Raw genomic sequence first — 20,482 nt, 5'->3', positions numbered from 1 at the left:
TTATGTCCTTATTTCCGAAGCATAAGGATCATTGTAAACATCTCTTGGGTGCTTTGAGTTATGATCTCAGGTGCACTTATTTATGAAGCCTTCCTTCTTCTTGAACGGAGCACCCAGTTTATACATTTTCACCTTGACTGCATCCTAGACAATAGAAACAAACTAGGTTATCTCTCTCTTTCCTGTATGGGCTACCTTTCCCTTTTTCACTTTCACCTATCTCAGCATATCTATGTATGGCTGCACACATGCGTACAATTGCGTATTTAAAACTGCAGGGTCACGAAGTTTATTGAGTTGCTCATACGCACATAGTATGTGTGTATATATATATATATATATATATATATATATATAGTCTTCTCATATAAAAGAGCTACAGTTCTTGATGTAACAGCCAACATATTATCAGTTTGGCCAGTATAATTGATGGTAATAGTTTCATAAACAGAAAATCAATGTGCCTTAAAATAGGTATGTATTTACATGAATGTTTGAAGAAAGTTGCCTGTAAAGCAAATGTTTTCCTCTCGATCTCTACTATAAAACTATACTAGTTTAACTGATAGAAAGAGGACCCCCGGTTTATGACGTGATGGCACGCTGGACTCTGACATTTATCACATGATGGTGATGATGATGTGTTGGGAACACAGAGGGTGGGACTCAGTGACCCTGGCATGAGGGCATGGATGACTGAACCAGGATGGAAAAGGTGTGAAAGACATTAGGAAGGTGTCATCATGCCTGGGGATAGTGAATTGTCAAGAGAGAGGGAGGGAGCTCAGATGACTCCAGAATTTAATTTACAGTGTCTAGGACAATAAGATTACCTTTATGAGGAATATGAGAGTCAAGAGTGATTTATCGGTTTCATCATCTAGGATATAGGCCCAGTTTATGCCTGTTGCTAAAAGTTAAATGTTAGGTTATAGGCTTATCTTGTGCCTGCTCTTTTGGACCATAACTTGGTCTTAAAACTGGAAGAACGCTTAGAAATCTGCAGAGAGAGATGAAGCAGTTTACGTAGGGCAATATACCTGATCACTTATTGGCAGAGATTAGGACAGGAGCTCTTGACTCCAGGTGCAGAGTTCTTTCTATTCTTCCATGATGGTTCGAAGAAAAGAATAGCATTTTAGAAAAGGCCCTTGATCTCACTTAAGATTTTATCTTTGGTTTAAAGAGTATTTTAAAGAAATCTTGGCCTATGGAATGACTGGTTTTAAACAAATATGAGGAAGTTAAACTCAGGAAATTGTCTCCAAAGCCAAGATAGTTTAATTGGTAACTTAAAAAAAAAAATATTCCTCTGCAAAAACTCTCTTCCCTCACTAGTAACCAACTCTTAACTGGTGCTCAGGACCTAGCAGTTCTGTGGTCTCCTGTAATTTGCCAATTCCAAGCTACTTTAAGTTTCTTTTCATTACTTCTATTCCAAAATGATGTTTAGGGTAGTACAGTGACCGAGATAGAATGAATATTTCCAAAATCACTCTTGCTTTTTAAAAGTTGGTTTAATTGTGGGATAAATGGAATCATTCCGGTTTTAAGCCTTTTTTTCCCCTGCTACTAATAAAATTTCTCTTGTATAACAGGAACACCAAATCCAAGAATCCTAAACCAAAAGCTTCTTCAGTTTTCTATCACTTAAATAAGGGACTCAGACCATGCAAATACCAAAGAACTATTTCAGCTCGAAAATTCTTTGGATATTTTAACATTGAAAAGAATTTAAACAAAAATTATGGGCCAGTTTGTCCACGGGTTTGGAGATTTTGATTCAGTAATCAGAGGGACAAGACAGCATTGTTTGAGTGCCCACTCTATGTCATGCACTGTCCAAATGCTTTGCATGTATTATTACATATAATCTGTCCAGCAGACTGTTGGGTGAGCATTTTGTCCATTTCACTGCAGATAATTAACCCGCGCAAGATCATACAGTGTCAGAGGTTAGATCCATCTTGGAGGTTAGATCCCAATCTGCTTTGTCGCCAGATTCCACGCTCATTACCTCCAGGATCGCTGCCTAGCTTAAGAACTTTTACTAAGTAACAGAAATTAACATACATCCACTGATCAAGTATCTATCATAACAAAATTAATCCTTGTTTTGTAAGAGTTGTAAGGCCATCTACCATTTTCTTGACGTTGTTAAAGGCTTAAGTTAAAAAAAAAAAGTCTAAAAGGCTCCTAAGCCTGATATAAATCAAGAAAGGAAAGTTCCGCCTTAACCGACAGTGAACAAGCTCATTGGTTAGGATCACACGGGCTGACTCATTTCTTTTTTGCTGTGTTAGAGGGCCACACCCCGCATTCCAAAAAAACCTCTGCTGCCCGGCCACACCCGCGGCCTCCCTGCTGGAGCCTCTGGGTTTGGACCCGGCGTGCCCGCTCACAGCTGCTCGAGGGAGAGGATCCTCCCGCCGCCCGCCCGCCGGGGCGTCGGCTGCTCAGCGCCGCGGTCCTTGCACTCCGACCCCTCAGGCCGCGGGAGAAGGCGGCCAGGGCCCGCCGAGGCGCGGGCGCACCCGAAGAGCCGGGGTCGCGGGTCGGCGAGCTGCCGGCCGCCTTCGCCTCTCCGCCGGAGTCCGGGCGGGCAGCGCGCACCCTGAGCGCGCTGGCGCCGCGCGCAAACTTGGCGCCCTAGGAAGTTTCCCGAGACTTGGCCTCCTGGGAGGAGAGACCGTAAGTACTGCTCCTTCTGGGATACTAGGTTTCATTAGTGTGCTCTCTGGGGGACGCGTTGTAGCAGTCACAGATGGTGGGACCTGGTTAAAAGCCGGGAGAAACAGCCTCCCTTGCCTTGCAGAAGACACTCGGTACCGCAGTCGTTGCCATTCCTTATACAGCGAAGTAAAGGGACTCTTAGTTTTTACTAAATCCGCCTTGATGATCAAACAGGCAATAGCTATTGACACCTGAGAACGCTCACAGGGTAGTTGATAAAACAGTGGATCGGGATAGGCTGCATCAACAAATGCTCTGAATGTTGCGGGTGCTTTTGACAGCCAAGGATCCAGGGGGTGGTTTCGGTTTGGAGTTATCCGGCTTTCCTAATGGAGGTTTTTGAGGTAGTGGGGTTATATTTACAGCTTGGTTACTCAGTTTTGGGGAACCACTCACTTCCTCAGATTCCAGTCCCTGTACAAAAAGGTCCTTCAGCCAACTTCTTTGGCTGGTTCGGAGTGAGCTGGTGAGTGAGATCTGCGCTCAATGCCAGAAGGAAGCACGTGCTCCCTGTGATTTGGAATGGGCATGTTTACTCCACAGCCATGCTTTCTATTTATTATGGCCAGGTAACTGCTCTTGTGGAATTTGTGGAAATAAATACACCGAGAGAATGCATGGCACTTGCTTTTTTTCCCCCCTCCCTCTCCTATTTGAGTTTGGTATGTGTAGATGTTACTTAGGTTGTAATGGGAACCGGGAGACCTAAGGTCTATTGACCCTGTTGAACTGATTATCACTTTTAAATTTATGTAGAAATAGTGAGCTTCTTTTAAAAATCTGCTCTTAATTAAAACTGCTTTTTAATGTAAGAAGTTAGTCAGCAAATGCATAGCAGTTTGTATGGTGCAGGCAAATTATTTTCTTCCAAGAGGGATGGGGAGGTAGAGGGCAGGAGAAGCATGATCTTGTGATTATTGCTGTTTTACTGAGGACATAGTGCAACAGACAGGTATCACCATCAGAAACACTGACTGTGCTGAAAAGGCGGGCTGAAGACTCCCCTGTAGCATAAAGGATGACAGGAGAATGTAAACTGAATTATGAAGTTCCAAATATGAATTATAGAGGTATGAATAGTATCTTTACACTTCATTTTTGAAGATACAGACTCTAATGCAGTAGACAAGCTCTGTAACAGAAAGAAAGAGAAAAGTGCTTTGCAACTGACTTCTTTAGCTCTATAAAGGAAACTACTCTAGAAAGAAATCACTTCCAAATGGAATAATTAAAATGTTTTTTAGAATTTTTAATTAGTTACACTTTGAACTCCTAGTCCACTGTTTTTGTGCTCATGGGCTAATGGGTAAACTCAACTTGCTTTGTGTTTAACTGATCAAACACCTCCTGTGAGAGGTAACACCTTGGGATCCCATTTCTTTGGGGAAACAGACTGTGATATTGACAGAAATGGCCTTAAGTCCACTGGGGTACTTGGAAAATCCCCCTCAGGTGGTGAGCATGGGAAAATATGTCTAAAATCTAAAGGGATAATTAAATTTTAATTTTGATTCAAGTTTTACCTAATAGTTGTAACAGAGCTGAACATTTAAGTGAGATGCTTTGCACCTGCTACCTCATTCTGTTTTTCCCAATAATGCTGAGAGGTAGAGGTGTTATCATCTCTGTTTTGTGATGAAGAAACAGCCTCAGCAAGGTTACATAATCTCCAGATTTCACAGTTGGTTAATTTAATTTATAATACAAGGTAACATTTAAGGTTTGTAATTTTTCCCATGTGGCCCCAATTGCTCCTAATATAGTGTTGATTTTTCTGTGTGAAATAATCCAGAGGTGGTTCTGGGTTCAAAGAAGATTTTTAAGGAGTTTTAAAAGCTCCGCATTGCCCCAGTACCAAAATATCAAAGTTCAAGGAATAATGCATTTACTTTGGAAGCTTGTGGTTTTCAAATATTAACTAACATGAGCCTGTTGATACCTGAGGCTGCCTAATAGTTGCTGGTTTGGAGGAACTTTCTCCTGCCTTCTTCCTTGAAGCCCTTCTGGTTCTGGATGTGCAGATTCTTCTCCTCATCAAGGACAGCTTGGCTGTTCTCTAATTGTAACACCAAGCAGCTGGGTCCGTGGACATCCAATGGTTGAATGTCTGAGTGCACTCCAGCAGTATTTTATATGCTATGTGAAGTGATTTTAAATTTCTGCTAGCACTTAGGTTAATGTTGAACCTGTTTGTTAGGAATGGTAAGGTCATGAAAGGCGCACTGAACGCTAAGCTTTTCTTGTTAGATGGGAAAGGCTCAGCGTGTCTCACCAGGGGCAGCCAATTCTGAGAGTCCATCTGCTGGATCATCTGTTGGGATGTCATATAACATACAAGAGAACAATGGCACCTTCTTAGAAGACCACGAACTACAATATCTATTCCAGGACCGAGTGTGGCTCACACCCTCCCTCATCATTTTTGCCATCTCTATGACACTGAACACCCACCCAGCTTCCCAAGCAAAGCAAGGATGCCTTGACCTCCTCCTTAAACCTCTCTAAACCCTAGCTGCTTGAAGTGACTGGAATTCTTGAGGATGTTGAAAGGACATGCCAGTGTGATGATAAAACCATTTGGGGGTGATCTTGAGAAAATCATGGAGAGAAGGAAGTATGCCAGACAACTTAGGTTTTGAAAACCAGGGAGATGGTAAATTCTGGAAACTTTAGCTGCAGAGTGTATGTTGCTGTTTAGCAGACTAATAGATCACATTTTTGAAAAGATGGATTGGGATCACTTAAAAAACCGTGGTGGTGATCAGTATCTAGCATCACTCATCTCCAGTTGACCTTTCTTTTTCGATAGTTGCTGAACTAGTATATCAGGACATGCCATAGATACGACATGTCTGCTCTGGAAAAACATTTAACAAAGGGCTGTGTGTGCTTTACTCAAGGTGGACAAAGTGGGTGGACAATAGTATAGGTAAGTGGGTTTGTGTCTTATACCTGAAGAGGGCTGATCAGTAGGGTGACGTCAGACTTGAATAAGGTGCCCGCAGTTTGCCTTAATGAGGGTGTTTGATACAGCTGGACAACAAAACACACACTAGTAGAGACAGAGAATTTAGAACCAAGGAGGTGATAATCCCACAGTTCTTTGAAGAACTGTAGATAGTGGTTAAGAACAAGGACTTTGGAGCCTGCCCTTGGGCAGGTTATTTGAGCGCTCTGTGCCTCAGTCTCTTCATTCATAAGATGTAGATAATAGTACTTCCCTCATACGGCCGTTGAAAATGTTAGGGATCAAATTAGATTATTCAGGAGAAGTGCTTAAAAACAGAGCCTGACTGTAAATTGTATGTGCCGCGTTTTAGTCTTTTGTTGCTACTGCGTTTTCTTCCTGTGGCAATGTTGTGCCTGTTTCTGGGTTTACGTTTAAGTGTGTGTCCAGAATGGAGTAATCAGGTTTGGGAGAGGGTCTAGAAACTATATGAACAGTGGTTGAAGACGCTGGAGACGTCTACCTTAGTGTAAAAGCTGAGAAAGAGTAATTATATACTGTGAAGTGAAGCAGAGGTGGTCACATTCTGAATTCTGAGATATTTCATCCAGTCTAACAAGTGCTTTCTCTTAAGGAGCTGTAGCTTGGTATAAGAGAAATCTCCATTAAACTAGGATTTAGTAGAATTCTTTCCTGGTTATCAGTACTGCCTTTAACCAGGCAGTTAACTCAGTCGCTTTCCTTGGGGTGTGATTTACCCCTCAAGGGACATGTGGACGTAGTTCTGATGGATGCAGCTGGGGTGGGAAGATGTGCTGCTGGCATTTGACAGGTAGAGGCCAGGGATGCTGCTAACGTCCTGCAACGCACAGGACAGCCCCCAAACTAAAAATCATCCTGTTCAAATGTCGGTAGTGCTGAGGCTGAGAAACCCTGGCTTAAGTCTTCAATATGTGTGTTTCTCTTTGTGAAGTTTGAATACTGATCTTTGCTTTAGGGACATCACAGAGTAGCTTTAAGAGTATATTTGTGAAAGGGCCTTTGAGAGTTAATGTATTCTGAAATCTGCAGACGTATACAGCATATACCTTTTATCAGCAGCAGCACCGTAAAATATTATTTGCTCCGTTCCAGGGAGGAATATATTACAGTGGTTTGAGAGTCCAGTAAGCCTATGCTTGAATCTCAGCCCTACCAATTCAACCTGCTGTGTGATTTGGGGCCAGTTTCTTTATGTGTGAAAACCCAATTCATGTTTCATAGAGTGTGGACTGTGCTACCAGATTTACATTCATGCCTTGTATGTAGTAAGCCATGTTACAATTAACTTTTTTGGCAATGGGATTGAGTGGTGCTTATTAAAATGTAAGATTTGGAAAGAGGATGAATAAAGAAATTAGATCTTAATAATAAAAGACAGAAAACAAAAAGTCTTCTTGTCTTCAGAAATTAGGAGAGGTGAATGTCTTTGCAAGTGTTGATTTGGCCTTGTAGGTAAGGACCATAATATGCACCAAGGTGAGAAGCGCTTATCTGAGGAAGAGGTTGAGTTGCATGGAAAACAAGAGTTACCTACGTCATATTAGTCTGGAACTAGCCAGGATATAGTTTCTAGGTTTGTGAATTGCTCCACTACAAAAACTTGTAATGTTTGTTCTTAAGCAGTGTAATTCGCTCTGTTTTTTCATCTCACTCTTGATATTACAGTTTCTTAATATATTTTCCAGTGCCTTAAGCAGTGTAATTCGCTCTGTTTTTTCATCTCACTCTTGATATTACAGTTTCTTAATATATTTTCCAGTGCCTTAAGATGTAAGCAGCATACCCAGCCACTGAATGTGCAAGTGTGTCAGCTTTGCAGTCTTAGTGATTTCTGTACCTTCTCAGCCTCCTCCCAAAAGATAAGGCAAAGCTCTCATGTGATCACTCTTCCTGTCACCTCCACTTGTGCACCAGCTGTGGACCTAGAAGTCTGGAGTCCATCCACAAGGCCCACTGTTTTCCTGCTGCTATGGCAACCTATGTCAGTATGTAGCATATCCGTAAAATCAGTTGAAAGTTAATGTATTTGACTTACAAGTGTGATTACGTGTGTGTGTGTGTGTGTGTGTGTGTGATAAGGCTTGGGTGGGAAGATCCCCAAGTGTGTACAACCCACCTGCTGTCTACTTTGTAAAGGCAGAATGTTTTGTAGCAATGTTCATCTCCCAAGGAGGTAGCAGTCAGAGACCCAGCAATGAAAAGTTCCCTGAGTTAGAAAGAGGCTCTTACTCAGGTTGGAGAGTGGAAGTTAGTGATTTTTTTTTAAGAGAGGCTACTCCTAATTTTCTTTCTCATGGTCCTTAACTGCATTGGAGCTGAATTGTTTAAACCTCACGTAAACATGGGACTTCAGCCCTCAGATGGAAGAAGTGTTAGTCACCCAGCAGCTTGCCTCTCTCTGGGCATCTGGAAGCTTTTCCTCCTGGAGCAGTGGGGAGAGTTCATGGCTGGCTCGTACCAGGAGAGCGATGGCAGCCCCAAGGTGAAGTGCAGCAGCTGCATGTAGAATGGATCAAAGGGGATCAAAACACCCTTTGGAGAATTTATAACGCAGACTAAGCCCTGTTAGTGCTCGGAGGCTGTCATTAAGCTAACGTTCAAGCTTGCTTAACTCTCCCGATTGTGCAGAAATAGAAGGTGGCATTCGAGACCCTCATGGTCTCAAGCTGCCCCTGATTTTCTGGGTAAGCATTCTTGGCAAAAACTCAGTGCTTCTAACGGAGAATCCCGAATTGGTTACACAGAATTGCATACCTCTGTGGGGTCAGAAGGCAAGAGTTTGATATTAAAGCAAAGCTGAAAGTCAGGTTCATGATAAACTAAATGGGATTAATAGATACATCACTATTTTAGATGGTGCCATTGACCACAATTATTGAGACCTGACAGATGACTGCTCCACTTTAGGTACATCCTTATATGTATCATTTTGATTTCTCAGAGGTGGATGAGACTAGAAAATTCCATGAGCTGCCGAAAAAAAGTGTTGGAAGGCTGACTGTGGATTTACAAAGGCCCTTGGGCACCGGCTTGGTGAAACTCTTTGGTATTTGATACCAAAATCCAAGTTCCAGCCTTGTGCTGAGTCAACAGATCTAAAGATAGATTTCTTTGGGTTTTGAAACTAGAGTCTCACCAGAAGGCCCCAACACATTTTAGACATAAAAGGAACAAAGAGATTTAAAATGTCAAAGTAGAGTGTAATAGGATAGCTCATTCTCCATGTCTGAGGTCTGTTAGCTTGTATTTTTGGCGTTTAATGGTTTTCTAAAAATATGCTTCTTTCAATATCAGTTGTGGTTGGAGATTTCTGTGCTGCTGCTTCTTTTTTTTTTTTTTTTTTAAAGCTGTCTGTCCCCCTTCCCTGAAATTCGTAAAGACTTCATCTCCCTGTGGAGTTGTTGGCTCCTACCCTAAATGTGGTGTGTGTACCCTCATGAGGGCCAACAGGGAGATCCCTTCCACTTTCTGACTTGGATAAAAAGATAAGACCCCCAAAGAAACTATAAAACACCTCTGTAATGAATGAATCACAGCAAAGATAGAGAAAGTAAGTAAAGAGATTAAATGGCTTCTAGGGCAGAATTATAACTTAGTTAAAGGTACTGGCATGCTAGTCTGAGAAGGGATCTGTTTGAAGGGGAATTTTGCAGACTGGAACTTGGAGAGGCCATGCTGGCCTCTCTACGGGAGAAGGTCCCCTGCCCCACTATAGTATCAGCAGGTCTCCGTATGGATCTTATCCCAGTGGTGGGGCCCTCTGTGGGCTTTTGAAATCAAATGGTTAGGTTCCCAACCTGACTTAGACTGTGGTCTTGCCCTCCCCACTGAACACCCCTGAGCCTACCTTTTTTTTTTTTTTTTTTTTTAATATTTTTGGCTGTGCTGGGTCTTCGTTGCTGCACACGGGCTTTCTCTAGTTGCCGCGAGCGTGGGCTACTCTTCATTGGGTTGCGCAGGCTTCTCATTGCAGTGGCTTCTCTTGTTGCGGAGCACGGGCTCTAGGGGCGTAGACTCAGTAGTTGTGGCGCACGGGCTTAGTTGCTCCACGGCATGTGGGACCTTCCTGCATCAGGGCTCGAACCCGCGTCCCCTGCATTGGCAGGTGGATTCTTAACCACTGCGCCACCAGGGAAGTCCCCCCCCCCCCAGCCTACCTTAACCTCACAGTGCAGTGTCGGGCCACACAGGAAGCCACAAAACACATTACCCTTCCATGCCCGTGATGCATCCTTCTGATTATAATTTGGGTTCCTAATGAATTATACTTTCCAGGAGACACAGGATCAGCAGATATCAGCATCCACCATCCAGTCTTCATGATGGTATTAAATTGACATTTTTACTTTACTGTCACCCTGAGTTTGGTTAGCCTGAACCCTCTCTTGATCACCATATTTATGAATTGCAAGGTTCAAGGGCCAGCCTTGGACTGTGGTAAGTCCACCAAGATGCAGTACTCTGCACGGACTAGCTGGCTTCCCCACTGTTGCTTGTCTTCACCGTGAGTGTCCTTTTCTTACGTTGTGACTGGCAACATAAGAGTGTGATTCCCATCCTAATGATAGTATATTTTTTGCTTTTTCGAAAATGTTGAGAAGAAAAATGAGTGTAACGGAATGCTTATTCATGCTGGAAGTGTGATGGTCTATTGTGAGTGACTCATGTAAACATGAGTAAAGCAAACTAGAATACATTGTTATCGTTACAGTTACCATGTAAACTAAGTACTTCCTACTTTGCCAGTTAGTGTATCCTGTAATTCTCATTTAAATTGCACAAATTACTAAACAATTACAGAAGTCCCCAATCACAGCAGTTCATAGCCCACGTTTCACAGTAGAATTTTTCAGTACGGTTTTGTATTGCTAAGATTCTTGTACATTTATGAAGTATACTTTTATTTGGTTCTCAGGATAATATGGCCAAGTCTTTGGGGCATTAGGGTTCTGGAAGCTGTGGTACTTTTAAAGTCTATTCATGTAAAACTGTCCTTTCCTTTTAATATTTTTATATTCCCACGGATATACTGAAACGATTCCCTGCAGTTAAGTACTGTTGATAGTAAGTGATTTTGTGCTATTCAGCAATGGTTTGATAATATCAGTCTAGTGGTCTGGGAGAGTCACCTTCTTAAACCTTTAGCATTTACTTCTGGGAGCAGAACTCTCAGGAGAAGCAGGAACCTGATGTCATTTACTTTGATGATGTCCACATAAAGGTCAGAGATGTGAAAGTGAATGTTTGTAACCCAGAAACTAGCCATCACCGGTCTAGATCAAAGGGAATGCCTCTTACAATTGCAGCAGCCCCAGGATAGATGGAGATATGTCGTGTGAAAACCACATGGCCCTAGGAAGACTCTAGGAGAATCCTCTTGGAAAGAAAGTAAGGATTGGACTGGGACAACGCAGTAGGGAATAAGCAGGAGGTTATTCCCACTGGGTTGAAGAATAGGGAACACAAAGCAAGATTCTGATGTTATTTACAATTCCAGAGAGCTCCTCCTCTTAATGGACTGAGCCCTATACTTCTCACCAACCAACATTTTCTCCAGACCTTCATTCTCAAGCTACCATTGTGTTCAAAGGAGGTTTATTCTCTGAAAGTTTGTTAACTAAGTTATCTGAGTAAATTGTGTGTTCCTGTGGTTGGAGATCTGGTAGGCCAGGGGTTGTTATATTTTTAAATCGTAAATAGAATGAACAAAAGGGCTGATAGTTCTACAGTGCTTCTCTCTGTATCCACCTGTTCCCTGCCAACGCCCACAGAAACACCCGCAGCAGGAGTTCTTCCCCACAATGGAGATGACCATATGCTAGACCTCTGCTGTCCAGTCCTGCAGCCACTGGCCACTTGCAGATATTTAAGCACATTAAATAAAATTAAATTAAACATTCTGTTTCTTAGTCATGCTAACCACATCCCGGTGCTCAAGAGCTATACGTGCTTGGTGGTTACCATGGTGGGCAGAACAGATACAGAACATTTACATCATCTCACCCCAGGAAGGTGATTCAGCCTTAAGGAAAATATGTATTAAGGCACTGGATCCATTTTCAAGGAATTCCTATATAAACCAGAACATTTCTAGGGTTTAACAAAGTTGACTCTTTTAGGCCAAATGAAGGTATTAGTATTATTATTGAAAATCTTCGCTTTCATCAAGTTTCAACTTTGAATTCCAGCGGAGCATGACTGCTTTTGAGAGTCAAAGTGAATTATCAGCACATTATAGTGTAACTGGCTAGTCAGGGCCTAAGTAGGAAAACAGAAGCCACTTTTATTTACAATAGAGGGTATTTGGTGAAGTTCCTTCCACAGGTGATGGTGCAGCAGGGAGCCCACTGAAGAAGCCTAGAGATTAGCCCCAGCAGGAAGTCATTGCTAGTCTCAGGCTGGAGGGACAAGTTGTGGAGGCTGTTATTGGAGCTCAGGGGCAGATAAAAGCCAAAGCCACAAAGGAGATCCGGGACAGGAAGGTGAGAAGTACCCCTGGCAGCTTCTGCTCTCCAGTCTTCTGCCAGCGCCTCCCATTGGTTGAATCCAGCATGTTGATCCCCTGTGACAACGCAGAGCAGAGTCAGGGACCAGAAGGGATGGATCTATCAGCCCAGGACCAACGCAGCTGGTATCTGGTGAGCTGAGCACCTCTTATGTATTGGGTTCGCCAAAAAGTTCATTCGGGTTTTTCCGTAACATCTTACAGGAAAACCTGAACGAACTTTTTGGCCAACCAATATAAGGTGACCTCATGCGTCCTGGCCTCCAGGCGTGTGCAGTCATGCTCTTTTCCATACATCACTTAGTAGATTGCATTACGTGTTCCTCCCTTGAGATGGACTGTGAACTCCTTGGGGCAGGGACTGTGTTCCACGCATCTTGGTAGTCCAGGTCCCTGGCACTTAGTACATTTTTAGGTTTTTAACAGATTGGTTCAAAATCTACTGAAGTGCATTGTTTGGAAGATTTTTTCACAGAAAGCTTTCACTTTTTTTTTTTTTTTAAATAAAGAATATGTTTGCAGCCACCAAATTAAAAAGGTAGAAGCCAGTGCCCTCTCTAAGTGGGCAGGGAAGATGAGGAACCTAGGAATGTAGTATCATGAGTAAGAAGAATGAGTGGGAGAGGGGAGGGCCTGGAGATAGGGAACCAGGGCAGGAATCTTCTGGGGGAAGATTATTAGGGTCTAATAATTAACCGTCTGGACTAGCCCAGTTATCCTGAGTGCTATCTTCTCAGAATCCCTGTGGTTTGTCATTTTGGCTCAAACTAGGGAAAAGCGGAGCCTCTGAAAAGAACATCCCCTGGCAACTAAAAATACTACACTGATTATACAGAAATAGAAAATAAATCAATTCCTGGTATGCCATCAGCTTTGGATCATTGACTTTTTTCTCCCAATATTTTAAAATAATATTGTAATCTTTAATATTGTAATAATATCTGTAATCTCATAGAGATTTTAAATTCAGTTTAATTATCCTGTTTTCTACACTGAGTCCACTACTGTCCTGACTCATGTGATGGTTTATGATAAAAGTTAATTTGCACCTAGCATAAAGTAAGCATTCGATAAATGTTTGTTCACCAAGTGAATGGCTATATGATTAGGAATCATAATGTAAAGCCTTCAGCTATTTTTCATAGCATGAAATCATTGCAGAGAGCTCTGATCTAAACCTGTATATTTCATTATCTGTATTATGTCCTATGGCTGCTCACAATGGTTAGGCCTTATCTCTTTCCTTCACAGCTGCTGCATAAGGTAGGTATTATTATTCCCAGTCATGAGTAAACTTGCTGCTGCTTCCATGTAATGGCCAGATGTTCAAAGACGAGTACGAGCTGGCCTCTGCCCTAGAGGAGCTCAAGACCTGGAATGCAGGTCCATTTCAGTGGAACTAATCCTGTCTTCAAGGAGGCCTCTGCCAGGGGCCTTAGGGTGAGCAGGACTTGCCAGGGAACGGGAGTGGGGCCTACACGAGGCATTCTAGGCCAGGTTCACAGCCCCTGTGAAGACTTGGAGCCCTGAAACAGCCTGACACTTTGGGGTTCCTTGAGTCACTGAGGGAGACCAGAATGCAGAGGCTGGAAGAGTGGTCTCCTGTAGGAGCATGATGGTGTCACAGGGGCGGCGGGGAGGTTTAAATAATGTTATCCTATCTTTAAGCTACTAAACTTTGATGGCAGGGAGGATCTTATATCTTCCTGGATTGTAATAACCCACTGGATTGTAATAACCCACGTGATCCCTTCAGAAGGCCAGGCTGTAGGCAGCGACAGTGGTTCCAAGCAAGAGAGGACATATTCCATTTAGGAGAAGTCTGTGGAATAGAATTGGTGGGACTTGGTGACCATGTTTATGTGAGAAGGTGAACGAGGGGTGCGGAATGATGACAACCCTTAACCTACAAGGGAGTGCCTCTCCCTACTGTTCTTTTCCTTCCTCCCACCATACTCCAAAAAAAGTCTTTTTTTTTCATGACGTGGAATTTAACCTTAAAATTGCCCAGGTCTAATCTAACCAGGAAATCCTCAAGGGATAACCAGATTTTCTCCCTGAAGTGATTTTCATCTAAGTGGGAGAAGTTTTAATACAATGAAAAATCAGTGCTTCTTACTTTCTGCCCTTCTATGACTGTTATTTAGAATTTTATTGTGAAAATAACTTGAAAAGTGAGGATTATGAGTATGGGTTTTTTCTGTCTTTTTTTGCTATGTTTGTTTTCTGAATGGATAACCTCTCCTGATCTTTGGAGCATGGGGTATTCGGCAGATTTGGGCTCAAGCTCTCCATGTGTCAGGGTGCTAGGTGTGGATAACTAAAGACATGTCAAGTTGTCTGGGCTGGGTACTGGATTCGTGGTTTGCCTATGCTAGCTTAACTTACTCCTCACAGCATTAATATTATAAATAACACAAGGATACATTATATATACATATATATATATTTTTTTTTTTTTTTTGAGAGGTGAGCAAACTGAGGATGAGAGAATGTAGGTAGTTTAAGGCCATGCAGCCAGGGACAGAAATGGAAAAATGCAAATTCTTGCTCTTTCTTTCACTTGTGTAGTTTGCCATGGGGCCTGCAGCAGGAACGCTGGTAGACAAAGAGAGTGTGTCAGTCAGTGCAGTCGGGGGGCAGATACCATACAGTAGTTTGAACAGGGCAGCAGTTAAATATTGAGAGTTATTAGCTATGACAAGGGGTTGGAACAATGATGCCTGGCTAATAAGAAGTAAACAGAGCTCTAGAATACAGAAATAATAGATAATAGGGAGCAACCAACGGCCCTTGGGCCCCTGAGGCAAAGGCCACACCTCATACCCGATCCAGACCTTGCTGGAGAGAATGCTCCTGGCTGCAGCCCACTGTATGGCAGAGAAATTGCTGTGGTGCCAGGCTGGTGGAACTTGCTGAAAAGGCACCATCCATCCTTTGGGGTGCCGGGGAACGCTGTGCACAGGGAGATATGGATGGGGATACTCCACTACAAAAGCAGTAGACGGGTGCCAGCGAAGCTGCTCATACGGCAGGAGGCTGCCAAGGAGTGCGCCGGAACCAGGAGGCACGGGGCCTTCTACAGCGGTGTCTTTCCAGCATCTCTTGCTGACACTGGTTAACAACATCATGCAAGCGAGCAAGGGAAAAAATATCTCAGGGGCCCAGATCCATTTATGCAGATCAGGCAGTAAAGGGTGAACTTATGGCAGACAGACAGTAAATTCATAACTGGCACAGGGAGAAGAAAGCTCACCCTTTTCTCAGAACCTTTATTTTTCTTTCGTTCAACCAAGCAGTAGAACTAGATGTGTATATTTTGGAGTGGTTTCTATTTTTTCCCTTGATGGTACTTAATCATTTTCCTCAGACTTTGAACACTGTATGGTTTGATTACCTGTGTTATCCATATGGTGACTTATCAGTAAGGGACTGTTGAAGATTAACTTTCTTTCATTTTCTTTTTTATTGTTTGCCTCTTAAACCTTAGATAAATTCCTGGATAATCAGGAATTGGTGCATGCTACATTTATGAAATGCCATCCAACCAGATGACATCCCAGGCTTTTTGTTGAATGCTTGTGAAAATATTTGGTACAACCTAGAATTATAATTGCACATGAAGTAATTCAATTTGAGATTTATCTCTGACGCTTTATAAATATTTGCCAAAGGATTTCACAATATATAGGGTTATGGTTTTATTTGTGTGTAGTGGTTGTTTGCTAGTGCATTTCTTTACTGCTTTCTTGTGAATTTAGAAGAATAGACTTTCCAGGAGAGCTTTTTAAAGACTTTTCCCTCCGGGTTGTTTTCTGCATTCCACGGCTCTGAACTGCTGGATTTCAGAGCAGTTTCTTGTTCCCTAACACCATGCAATGCATAATTCATCATTTTGTTTAAAACATTAGAAAGGGACAAGTACTCAGCCTTGACCTTGAACCCAAGTTGATAACTTGATGTCTGTGCTGCCTTCTTTTTCTCTACTTCATTTCTTATTTTGAGTTTTTCTCCCTTAGAACTCTCCTGAAAAACCTTTTAGCTCATTAAATATATTTTGGGAGGTTCAGGTGTTTCAAAGGCTTATAGCTTTAACACGTTTTAAAATTAGATTTCAAATGTAAAGAGAGAGAGAATTGTCCATAATCTTACATTCAGGTAACCCATGATGACGTTGAAAATAAAAAACAGTGCGTGTACATGGCTAACATACAAATGGTATCAAAAGGTACAAAAAGAGAAGTAAAAGCCTCTCCTCAAATGTGACTATTGTTACATTTTTTTGTGATTTCTTCCAGGAAAAAAAATGTTTTGGGCATATATCTGCATCTTTCTGGCTCTCTGCTTTTTACAATTTTATAATAAAGGGATTCAGTTGTACATATTTTCTATAGCCTTTTTTTTTTTTTTTTACTTTTCCTATTACTTTTTTAGAGCTCTTTCCTGGCAACACACAGATCTTCCTTATTTACTTTAATATGATATGTACAAGATTTCATTATTTCATCCACATTACGGACGTGTAGTAATTGATTTTACCTTTGTCTTCTGGCTAGTTTAGTGATTGCCAAGTGTTTGTGGGGAGGAGTTGTAGTTACCTACTGGAGTTATTATAGTTCGCCTTTTTGTAAATAAACCTCCTGATGATATATCAGTAGGTTACATTCCTAGCAGTGAGATGGCTGAGTCAGAGGATGCGTGCATGTTTAACTTTGGTAAGAATTGCCAATTGTACTCTAGAAGGGCTACACAGATTGGTTTTCTCTTCCCAAGGTTGTGTCTTTCCCACACCCCCATCACCACAGTAAGTCACAAGGCTTTAACATTTTTGCCAATCTGATAAGTTAAAAATCCTACCTCTATGTTTTCACCTGCTTACCTTTAATAACAGGTTTTGTATCTTTCTATAGGTTCCTTGGGCATTCATATTTCTTTTTGTAAATTGTCTGCTCTTATGCTTTACTGTGTACTGTCTTCTTCCTCTTTCTTTTTGCTCCTTTTCTTCCCTACAGGGTTCTTTGTCTTTATCATATTGACTTATATGAGCTCATTTTAAATTAGGGAAATTTCCCTAATTTCATATATGTATTGCAAATATTTTTTCCCATGTTATATATCCTGTCCTTCATTGTTCATTGAAAATATTGTTACTCTGGTGTAAGGAATATAAAACATGTTCTTTTTAAAAAGAAATGAAAGAAGGTTGGGGGTTAAGAAAAGTTGGCCACACTATCTGCTGTTTTTGAGGCCTGGTAGTTGTAGTTTGGGACAAAAGTTATTTCCATGAATCCTAGTGTGTCTCATAGCCCTGGAGACCCCATACCGTCTTATTTACACCAAGACCACTGATACCAACCTCCTTCCTCTTTCTTTGTGTTCACATGGTTATCTGTCTAGACCAGCCAATCAGAGATAATTATATCCATTCTCTTGTGAGTGGAGTGTTGCTAAAACAATATTTTTTTTAAATCCAATTTTAAAATAATAGATCAAGAATGGATATCCCTCCAAATTTCTTCAAAGAACAGACTTCTCATTTGAACATTTAAGATTTAAGATTCTGGTTAACAAAAATTGACTGTATGAAAGCACGTTACGTATACTGTAAACTATGACTCAGCCTAAATCCAAGGAAAATATTTGACTAGTTCTTTCCCAGAGAAGATTTTAAGGATTTCCTGAAATTTCGTATAATCTATATTTATGTACTTATTCATACATGTGGAAAGCCTTTTAATGGTATCCAATAAAGGGCAATATTATGGTACAGCATTTTCCTGGTTTGACCTACAGTCTTGATCTCTGAAAATAGCAATAAATCTTAATTTCCAATAGGATCCTGGCCTCTTTGTCATGCCATTTGACCTGAGATGAGGTGTCTAATGGCTTTGTGTACTCTTCATAGTTCTATGAAGGCAGTTGATTCCATTAAGTTGAATTTACTGAAATAAGCCCCTTATAATAGGAAGATGGATTTATTTTTGAGAAAGCTAATGCTAAGCTTTGACTTCTGCAGCTATTCAGTAACATTCAATGCAAAAATAATTGGATATCAGAACATTAGAGAACCAGCCATTGTTATTTTGCATGATCATGGTGCTTATTAAGCCTTCGTTTCAATGCAGACTGCTGAAATAATTGATGATGCCATTAATTAGTTTCAACCAGATAAATTTTTGGTAGTTGGGTAATGGCAACTTTCTAAATAGGATGTCAAAATGAAAGATAAATGGAGATGTTTAAAAATGCCTAGCTGTGTCAAAGGAAAGCTCGCAAATGATTTCTTAGGCACAATAGTTTTGTACCACTTCAGTCGACCTTGCATCCTTAGCTTTGGCTTATAAATCAAGTTGACTAAATAAGGCGGACAGAAATTCATTTGTGACTTTGTCTTTGATATCTTATACAGGAGTATAAATGAATAAGACGAATGGAATCTACTTTGAAGAATGAGTTTCTAAAAGCAGGATTGTTTGTCATTAGTTCCACTCAGTGAGGGCGGGTCTGCAGGTGAGACCTTGGTGCCTTGTCGAAAGGCTCCAAGCCGGCCCTGGAGAAACTAAGCAAATGAAAAATAAAATGCTAATATCAACAGTGACCGTTGTAAAAAAAAAAAAACAAAGATACTTCAAGAAAATACAAAGATACTTCAAAAAAATACCTTTTGTGGGGTATTTTTGATTAGGTGGTATAAGTTTTCAGTGGTGTGTAGACTTTTGGGAGGAATGCTTTGCAGGTGAAATGAAAAGTGTGAACCACTTGAGAATAAAACTAGTAGGCTTTACAGTGAGTGGGGAAGCAGAGGCTTTGGAAATGGAAGTTTCCGCATTTGGTTCTCATGCTGCAGCTCACGGGTGTTCCCGAATAAGGAATACACGCTCTCCAAGCCCCAGTTTTTTTAATTTGTAAAAGCGGAGATCAAAATACCTACCTCGAAGAGTTTTGAGAGAAATAGATGAAGTTGATAGATAATAATCACTCGACGGATATGTGTCCTGCCTTTAAGGAGGTTTCTGGTATTGTGCAGATGGAGAGGGCAGCTGTTGATAAAGATCTCCGGCATCGCTGATGTTGAAAGTACCTCTTACAACATCAGGTATGGGAAATGGGGCTAGTTTAGAGCTTGCTCTTTTACAGGAAGGCAGAGAGTGTGCTCTTAGAATGTGACAGTTAATGATTTTTCCCACTGCTGGCTCAAGTGTCACATAATTCACCCTGGTTTATGTTGTATGTCTCGAGATGTGGCCACAAGTCCCACTGAGGTCAGTTATAGGCGTTAAGTATTTATATTGGAGCGTTTGTGTTTCTGGAGTCCTCTGCCGTTGGTCTGGTCACACACACTAATTATCGCCACCGGGAGACAGTGAAGTTCCCTTGGCGGTGACTGCATTATGAATTGGTCACCACACACTGAGCCAGAGCACTTGGGAGTTTCCTGTCCAGGTACCCTCTGGTCTTGGTGTAGCTCACAGGGAGGTTGGTTACATCGTTATTGGTCATAAGACAGGCTCCGGTGACTGTCCAGACTTTGATCAGTGCCTGATGCATCCTGCTCCCATATTCACATTGAACATACTTGAGGCAATGGAACAAAAGGTCAGTGCATGTGATTTTTTTTTTTTTTTTTTTTTTGCAGTACGCAGCCTCTCACTGTTGTGGCCTCTCCCGTTGCGGAGCACAGGCTCCGGGCGCGCAGGCTCAGCGGCCATGGCTCACGGGCCCAGCTGCTCCGCGGCATGTGAGATCTTCCTGGACCGGGGCACGAACCAATGTCCCCTGCATCGGCAGGCAGGCAGACTCTCCACCACTGTGCCACCAGGGAAGCCCTAGATAGATCTTCTGAAATGCAAACATCCTAGGGAAAAGAAACACCTTTGTAGTGTAAGTTGACCTTTGCCTTACTTTGCTCAGCTCCTAGCTGAGCATACTAGGACTTGAGATAAAGGCGGTTGTAAATGCAAAGGAGAGAGAAGAGGCAGTGTTTAACCTGGACCACCAAGCAGGCAGCCCTGGGAGCCTCCTTTGCAGAGCCTAGGGAAGTGCAGACTCCAGAGAACATGACCGCTGAAAGGGGGGTGAGATTTCATCAAGGCAAACTGTCTCCCTTTCATTTTTGTTCAAGTTCTTTATCAAGGAAAGAAGAAAATAGGGAGAGTCCAGACCTTGGTTTTAGTTCCTTAGAGAAAGCTTTGTCAAATACAGTTAGGATGCCCTATTTGGATGATTAATCATTTGAGAGTGGAAATAATGAAAAA

General features: G+C 41.8%; 1 protein-coding gene across 8 annotated transcripts in view; it reads left to right on the top strand.

The window, feature by feature from the left end:
• Nucleotides 1-20,482, top strand: part of SGMS1 (sphingomyelin synthase 1) — a 297,752-nt gene that overhangs the window by 202,110 nt on the left and 75,160 nt on the right. Inside the window, exon 1 of one of the 8 annotated variants that reach the window (XM_032608559.1) lies at nucleotides 2,318-2,691. The exons of the other annotated variants lie outside the window; for them this stretch is intronic. The gene's annotated coding sequence lies outside the window, so the exon portion shown is untranslated. Of the gene's footprint in view, nucleotides 1-2,317; nucleotides 2,692-20,482 lie in introns of those variants that run through there. 8 annotated transcript variants of the gene reach the window in all.

This window comes from Phocoena sinus, chromosome 16 (assembly GCF_008692025.1).
Source record: "Phocoena sinus isolate mPhoSin1 chromosome 16, mPhoSin1.pri, whole genome shotgun sequence".
NCBI lineage: Eukaryota > Metazoa > Chordata > Mammalia > Artiodactyla > Phocoenidae > Phocoena > Phocoena sinus.
The sequence above is the reverse complement of the archived record's forward strand: the minus strand, read 5'-3'. Positions and strand labels throughout refer to the sequence as shown.